Source organism: Artemia franciscana, chromosome 2 (assembly GCF_032884065.1).
Source record: "Artemia franciscana chromosome 2, ASM3288406v1, whole genome shotgun sequence".
NCBI lineage: Eukaryota > Metazoa > Arthropoda > Branchiopoda > Anostraca > Artemiidae > Artemia > Artemia franciscana.
In genome coordinates, this window is record NC_088864.1 from 5912877 (window position 1) to 5918992 (window position 6116).

Sequence of the window (6116 nt, forward strand, 5' to 3'; positions counted from 1 at the left end):
AGAAACAGCCGAGGAAGCTGCTCAAAGAGTTAATGCCAAAAGGCTTGCGGCTAAAGAACGCAAAACCGTGCAGTTAGATGAAGATCAACCTGGACAGCGAGAGTCAAAACGTATCAAAACTGAAAATGATAGCGATGATGATTGGGTTTGAGATTTTGACTTGGATAAGGTCATCAATGCCTATAAAAAAAGATAGAATGTTACCAAATCCTACAATACCAGAAGAAACAGCCGAGGAAGCTGCTCAAAGAGTTAACACCAAAAGGCCTACGGCTAAAGAACGCTGCTTTTGCTTTCTTAAAATACAAGACGCCATTAACCTATAAAATTGAGTTTATTTGTGATTATATAGTAATAATTTGTTGTCGTTTTTCCTTTTTATTTATGATTTATAGTGTTGTTTTTTTAAGCAAAAATTGAAAATATGCTATAGAAAGGGATATTTTTCCCGTTTAAAACAATTCCTTTATCAGTGGAACGTATATTACAACTTTCAGATAGCTTGAGATCGAAACAAAACTAGTGGCCCTTAAAAGAACCGTTGGTTAAGATGCAATTGCGGTTAACTAGAGTACTTAAGCTCTCTCGCCAAGGATACGACTGGCAAGTTGAATATCTTTCGGCATGATGGTCACCCTTTTGACGTGAATGGCACACAAGTTGGTATCCTCAAAAAGTCCAACTAAATACGCCTCGCTGGCTGCTTGTAAGGCCATCACAGCCGAACTCTGGCACCTGAATTCAGTTTTGAAATTCAGGGAAATCTCTCGCACAAGTCTCTGAAAGGGCAATTTTCTTATTAAGAGTTCGATACTCTTTTGATAGCGACGAATTTCTGTCAGGGCTACGGTTCCGGGCCTTATCTGTGTGGTTTTTTCACCCCTCCGGTAGCAGGTGACGACTTACCTGCTGCCTTGGTCGTAAGGTGCTTTCTAGGTGCCTTTTCGCCCGTTGATTTTCTTGCAGTTTGTTTTGTCCTAGCCATGTTGATAGTTTGCCTCTCTTTAATAGAATCAATGTTGCCAGATTAGATGGAGAGGATTATGCTTTCTTGAGCCCAAAATAATGCTGGCTGTCAGAAATTTTGTTACAAAATTAATCAGCCAACGACCATACCACGTTGAAAGTACCCAGTTTCGTCAGATCCTGTAAATCAAACAACGTCGGGCCCGGTCAGTACTTGGATGGGTGACCGGCTGGGAACACCGGGTGCTGTTGGCATCTTATATATATATATATATATATATATATATATATATATATATATATATATATATATATATATATACTAGCTGTTGGGGTGGCGCTTCGCGCCTTCCCAACACCTAGTTGGTGGGGGCGCTTCGCGCCCCCCCCTAGCCCCCCCGCGCGCGTAAGTCGTTACGCGCCATATTAGTTACGCACCATTGTAGTTGTGTCCCTATGTCCCACCTGTGAATCGACCATTCCCTGAGTCACCATCGTCATTTATATATCCCCCTGTGCACCCCGGCGTCCCCTTTGTAGTTATGTCCCTGTGTCCCGGTCGTCGTCATTTATACTCCCTGTGTCCCGGTGCTTTGTTGATTGCTAATCGAACATTCCTTTGTCCCGGTCGCTTTCTCTTTGAGTGTCGTCATTTATTTAGATTGTTTCTCCTTTATTTTTCAGTTTTTTTCCTTTTTTTAGTTTTTTTTTCTTTTTTAGTTCTTTTAGTTTTTACCTTTTTTAGTTTTTTTTAGTTTTTTAGATGAAAATTTTTTTTAGTTTTTTTCCTTTTTTTCTTTTTAGTTTTTTATTGGTTTTTACCTTTTTTTTAGCTTTTTTATTTTTTTTCGTTTTTTCTTTTTACTTTTTTTTTAGTTTTTATCTTTTTTATTTTTTTTTATTTTTATTCTTAATTTTATTAGTTTTCTTTTTCTCTTCTATTTTTCAGTTTTTTCCTTTTTTTTAAGTTTTTTTTTAGTTTTTAGTTTTTTTAGTTTTTTTTTCCTTTTTTTCTTTTTAGTTTTTTATTGGTTTTTACCTTTTTTTTAGCTTTTTTAGTTTTTTTCGTTTTTTCTTTTTACTTTTTTTTTAAGTTTTTATCTTTTTTATTTTTTTTTATTTTATTCTTAATTTTATTCATTTATATATCCCCCTGTGCACCCCGGCGTCCCCTTTGTAGTTATGTCCCTGTGTCCCGGTCGTCGTCATTTATACTCCCTGTGTCCCGGTGCTTTGGTGATTGCTAATCGAACATTCCTTTTGTCCCGGTCGCTTTCTCTTTGAGTGTCGTCATTTATTTAGATTGTTTCTCCTTTATTTTTCAGTTTTTTTCCTTTTTTTAGTTTTTTTTCTTTTTTAGTTCTATTAGTTTTTACCTTTTTTAGTTTTTTTTAGTTTTTTAGATGAAAATTTTTTTTAGTTTTTTTCCTTTTTAGTTTTTTATTGGTTTTTACCTTTTTTTTAGCTTTTTTAGTTTTTTTCGTTTTTTCTTTTTACTTTTTTTTTAGTTTTTATCTTTTTTATTTTTTTTATTTTTATTCTTAATTTTATTAGTTTTCTTTTTCTCTTCTATTTTTCAGTTTTTTCCTTTTTTTTAAGTTTTTTTTTTAGTTTTTAGTTTTTTTAGTTTTTTTTTCCTTTTTTTCTTTTTAGTTTTTTATTGGTTTTTACCTTTTTTTTAGCTTTTTTAGTTTTTTTCGTTTTTTCTTTTTACTTTTTTTTTAGTTTTTATCTTTTTTATTTTTTTTTATTTTATTCTTAATTTTATTAGTTTTCTTTTTCTCTTCTATTTTTCAGTTTTTTCCATTTTTTAAGTTTTTTTTTTAGTTTTTAGTTTTTTTAGTTTTTTAGTTTTTTTAGTTTTTTTAGTTTTTTAGCTTTTTTATTTTTTTTATTAGTTTTTAGTTTTTTTTTGTAGTTTTTGCCTTTTTTTAGTTTTTTCAGTTTTTTTTTTTTTAGTTTTTAGTTTTTTACCTTTTTTGTGGATCGTCACCTGATCCACAGATCCACAGATCCACAGACAACTTATTTTTATATATATAGAAGATATAATCTGGCGTAACGGACAGACAACTTATTTTTATATATATAGATAGATATATATATATATATATATATAGCCTATATAGGCCAGTGTATTCTCCTGATGAGCCCTTATGTTTGGTGTTGCCTCTAAATTATTTGTCTATATTATTTTTTCTATTGTTCGGTAAATGACGACTTATACTTATTGACGACATGACTGCCTGTCCATGGATTATTCTTTATGGTTGATTGAGTGTGGCTATGCTGTTTGACCTATGTGATTGTATGAATGAGTAGGGTTAAGGCCTCATTCAAGTGCTGGTCTATATTAATCACTAATTTAGGAAAACAGTCTTTCTTTTCTCCTTCTGTCTCTTTTTTTTTTTTTTTTTTTTTTTTTTTTTGTGTTTGTGCTGTAGCATTGGTGATTTCTCTTTTCATGATATATATATATATATATATATATATATATATATATATATATATATATATATATATATATATATATATATATATATATATATATATATATATATATATATATATACATATATCTATATATATAAAAATAAGTTGTCTGTCTGTGTGTCTGTCTGTCTGTCAGGTGACGTCATGTTTCTGTGTTGACTGACGTCATGAAGTTAGTTGTCGTCATTTTTGCTTTGACGGTGACGTCATCTATATATATATATATAAATATCATTTTTGCTTTGACGGTGACGTCATTCAAGATATTTAAGACATATGTTCACGTAGAAATCTATTAATGTTTAAGTTTAAAATGACTGATGAACTTACAATGGCAAAAGCCGATGAAGATGCTCAAAGAGTCTATGCCAAAAAACTTGCTGCTGATAGAGAAAGTCAGAAAAGAAAGCGTGCCGAGGAATCAAAAGAACAGCAAGGAAACAGGCTTGAGGCTGATAGAGAAAGAAAGAACAGAAAGCGTGCCGAGGAATCAAAAGAACAGCAAGGAAACAGGCTTGAGGCTGATAGAGAAAGAAAGAACAGAAAGCGTGCCGAGGAATCAAAAGAACAGCAAGGAAACAGGCTTGAGGCTGATAGAGAAAGAAAGAACAGAAAGCGTGCCGAGGAACTACCAGAGCAACGCGGAAGCAGACTTGCTGCTAAAAGAGAAAGTGAAAAAAGAAGGCGTGCCGAGGAATTACAAGAACAGCAAGAAATCAGGCTTGCTGCTGATAGAGAAAGTAAGAAAAGAAAGCGTGCCGAGGAATCACAAGAACAGCAAGAAATCACGCTTGCTGCTGATAGAGAAAGTAAGAAAAGAAAGCGTGCCGAGGAATCAGAGCAACCTGAAAGTTATCGCCTGGCATTCAGGTACAACCCAGTCGATGATTATAGCTTGAGTAGATGTGTTCAAATCGGGACAATGTCTAAAATTTGTCCCTATTGCAAGGCCTTGAAATTCAATGGTAAAACAATGGGAATGTGCTCCGCCTCAGGAAAAGTTAAACTTCCTCTATTGGCTGCACCACCAGAGCCATTGAAGACTTTTCTTACTGGAACTACGTCAGAATCTAAGCGTTTTTTGTCACAAATCAGAAAATACAACTCATGTTTCCAAATGACGTCGTTTGGAGCCCAAATCGAAAATCCAGATCAATTTATGTCTACTTTCAAAGTAAAAGGGCAAATTTATCATAGAGCAGGGTCCCTTCTACCATTCTCAGGCGAGAATCATAAATTTTTACAATTGTACTTCATCAGTGATAGAAATTCTGAATTGAATGCACGTTGCGAAATTTCTCCCAACGTTGAAAGGACAATCGTTTCCCAATTGCAACATCTTTTCCACGAAAATAATAATTTAGTGCGTCTGTTCAAAACAGCCATCGATTTGATGCCTACTGATACGCATAAAATTGTTATTTCCGCTGACAAAACGCCTCCTGGCCAACATGTGCGTAGATACAATGCTCCAACTATCGACGAAGTGGCAATCGTTATGGTCGGTGATCAGTTTTTACCTCGAGATATTATTCTTCATAAGCGAAACGATCAGTTGTTAAGAATTGCTGAAACTCATCGATGCTACGATGCCCTACAATATCCTATCATTTTTTGGGATGGAGCCGACGTGCTATCACTTTAATATTAAATTGATGAATCCAGCCACTAACAAAGAAATGAATAAGAAATGCAGTGCAATGCATTATTATTCCTATAGACTAATGATTCGGCAGGATGAAGAAAATTATATTTTAAAATGCCGTGAATTGTTTCACCAATTTGTCGTTGATATGTATGCTAAAATTGAATCAGAACGTTTGCTATATATCCGCCTGAATCAGACCAAGCTCCGCTCTGAACAATACATTCATTCGCGAGATGCAGTTATAAATGACGGTAATACCACAAACGTTGGAAGATTAACAATTTTACCTTCGTCATATGCTGGCAGTCCCCGTCATATGAATGAATATGCTCAAGATGCTATTGCGTATGTTCGTCTCTATGGTCGTCCAGATTTATTTATTACATTTACATGTAATCAATCTTGGGACGAGATACTGCAGCTTTTACTTCAAGGACAATCGGCGGTTCATAGGCATGACATTACGGCCCGTGTCTTCCGGCAAAAGTTGAAATCACTGATAAACTACATAGTAAAACTTGAAGTGTTTGGGTCAGTGCGATGCTGGATGTACTCGAATGGCAAAAACGAGGTTTGCCACACGCACATATACTAATCTGGCTACATAAAAAAATTACTTCGAACGAAATTGATGATGTGATTTCCGCTGAAATACCTGATAAAAATGTCGATAAGGGGTTACATGATATTATTGTAAAAAATATGATACATGGACCTTGCGGTGCACTGAACGAAAATTCACCATGCATGGCCAAAGGAAGGTGCACAAAGCAATATCCTCGACTTTTAGTATCAAACACAATTACTGGCAATGATGGTTACCCACAATATAGAAGAAGATCTACTGAAGATGGCGGTAAAACAGCAATAATAAAGAAGCGTAACGGTACCACCATCGAAGTAGATAACCAGTGGGTTGTTCCATATTCCCCATTATTATCAAAAACATTTAATGCACACATAAACGTTGAATACTGTAACTCCGTAAAGGCAATCAAATACATATGTA

The 6116-nt window shown here is 34.3% G+C and overlaps 1 pseudogene; it reads left to right on the forward strand.

Moving 5' to 3' along the window:
* Positions 1–1102: 1102 nt before the first annotated feature.
* On the forward strand, positions 1103–1221 carry LOC136024591 (5S ribosomal RNA; annotated as a pseudogene).
* The last annotated feature ends 4895 nt before the right edge of the window (positions 1222–6116 follow it).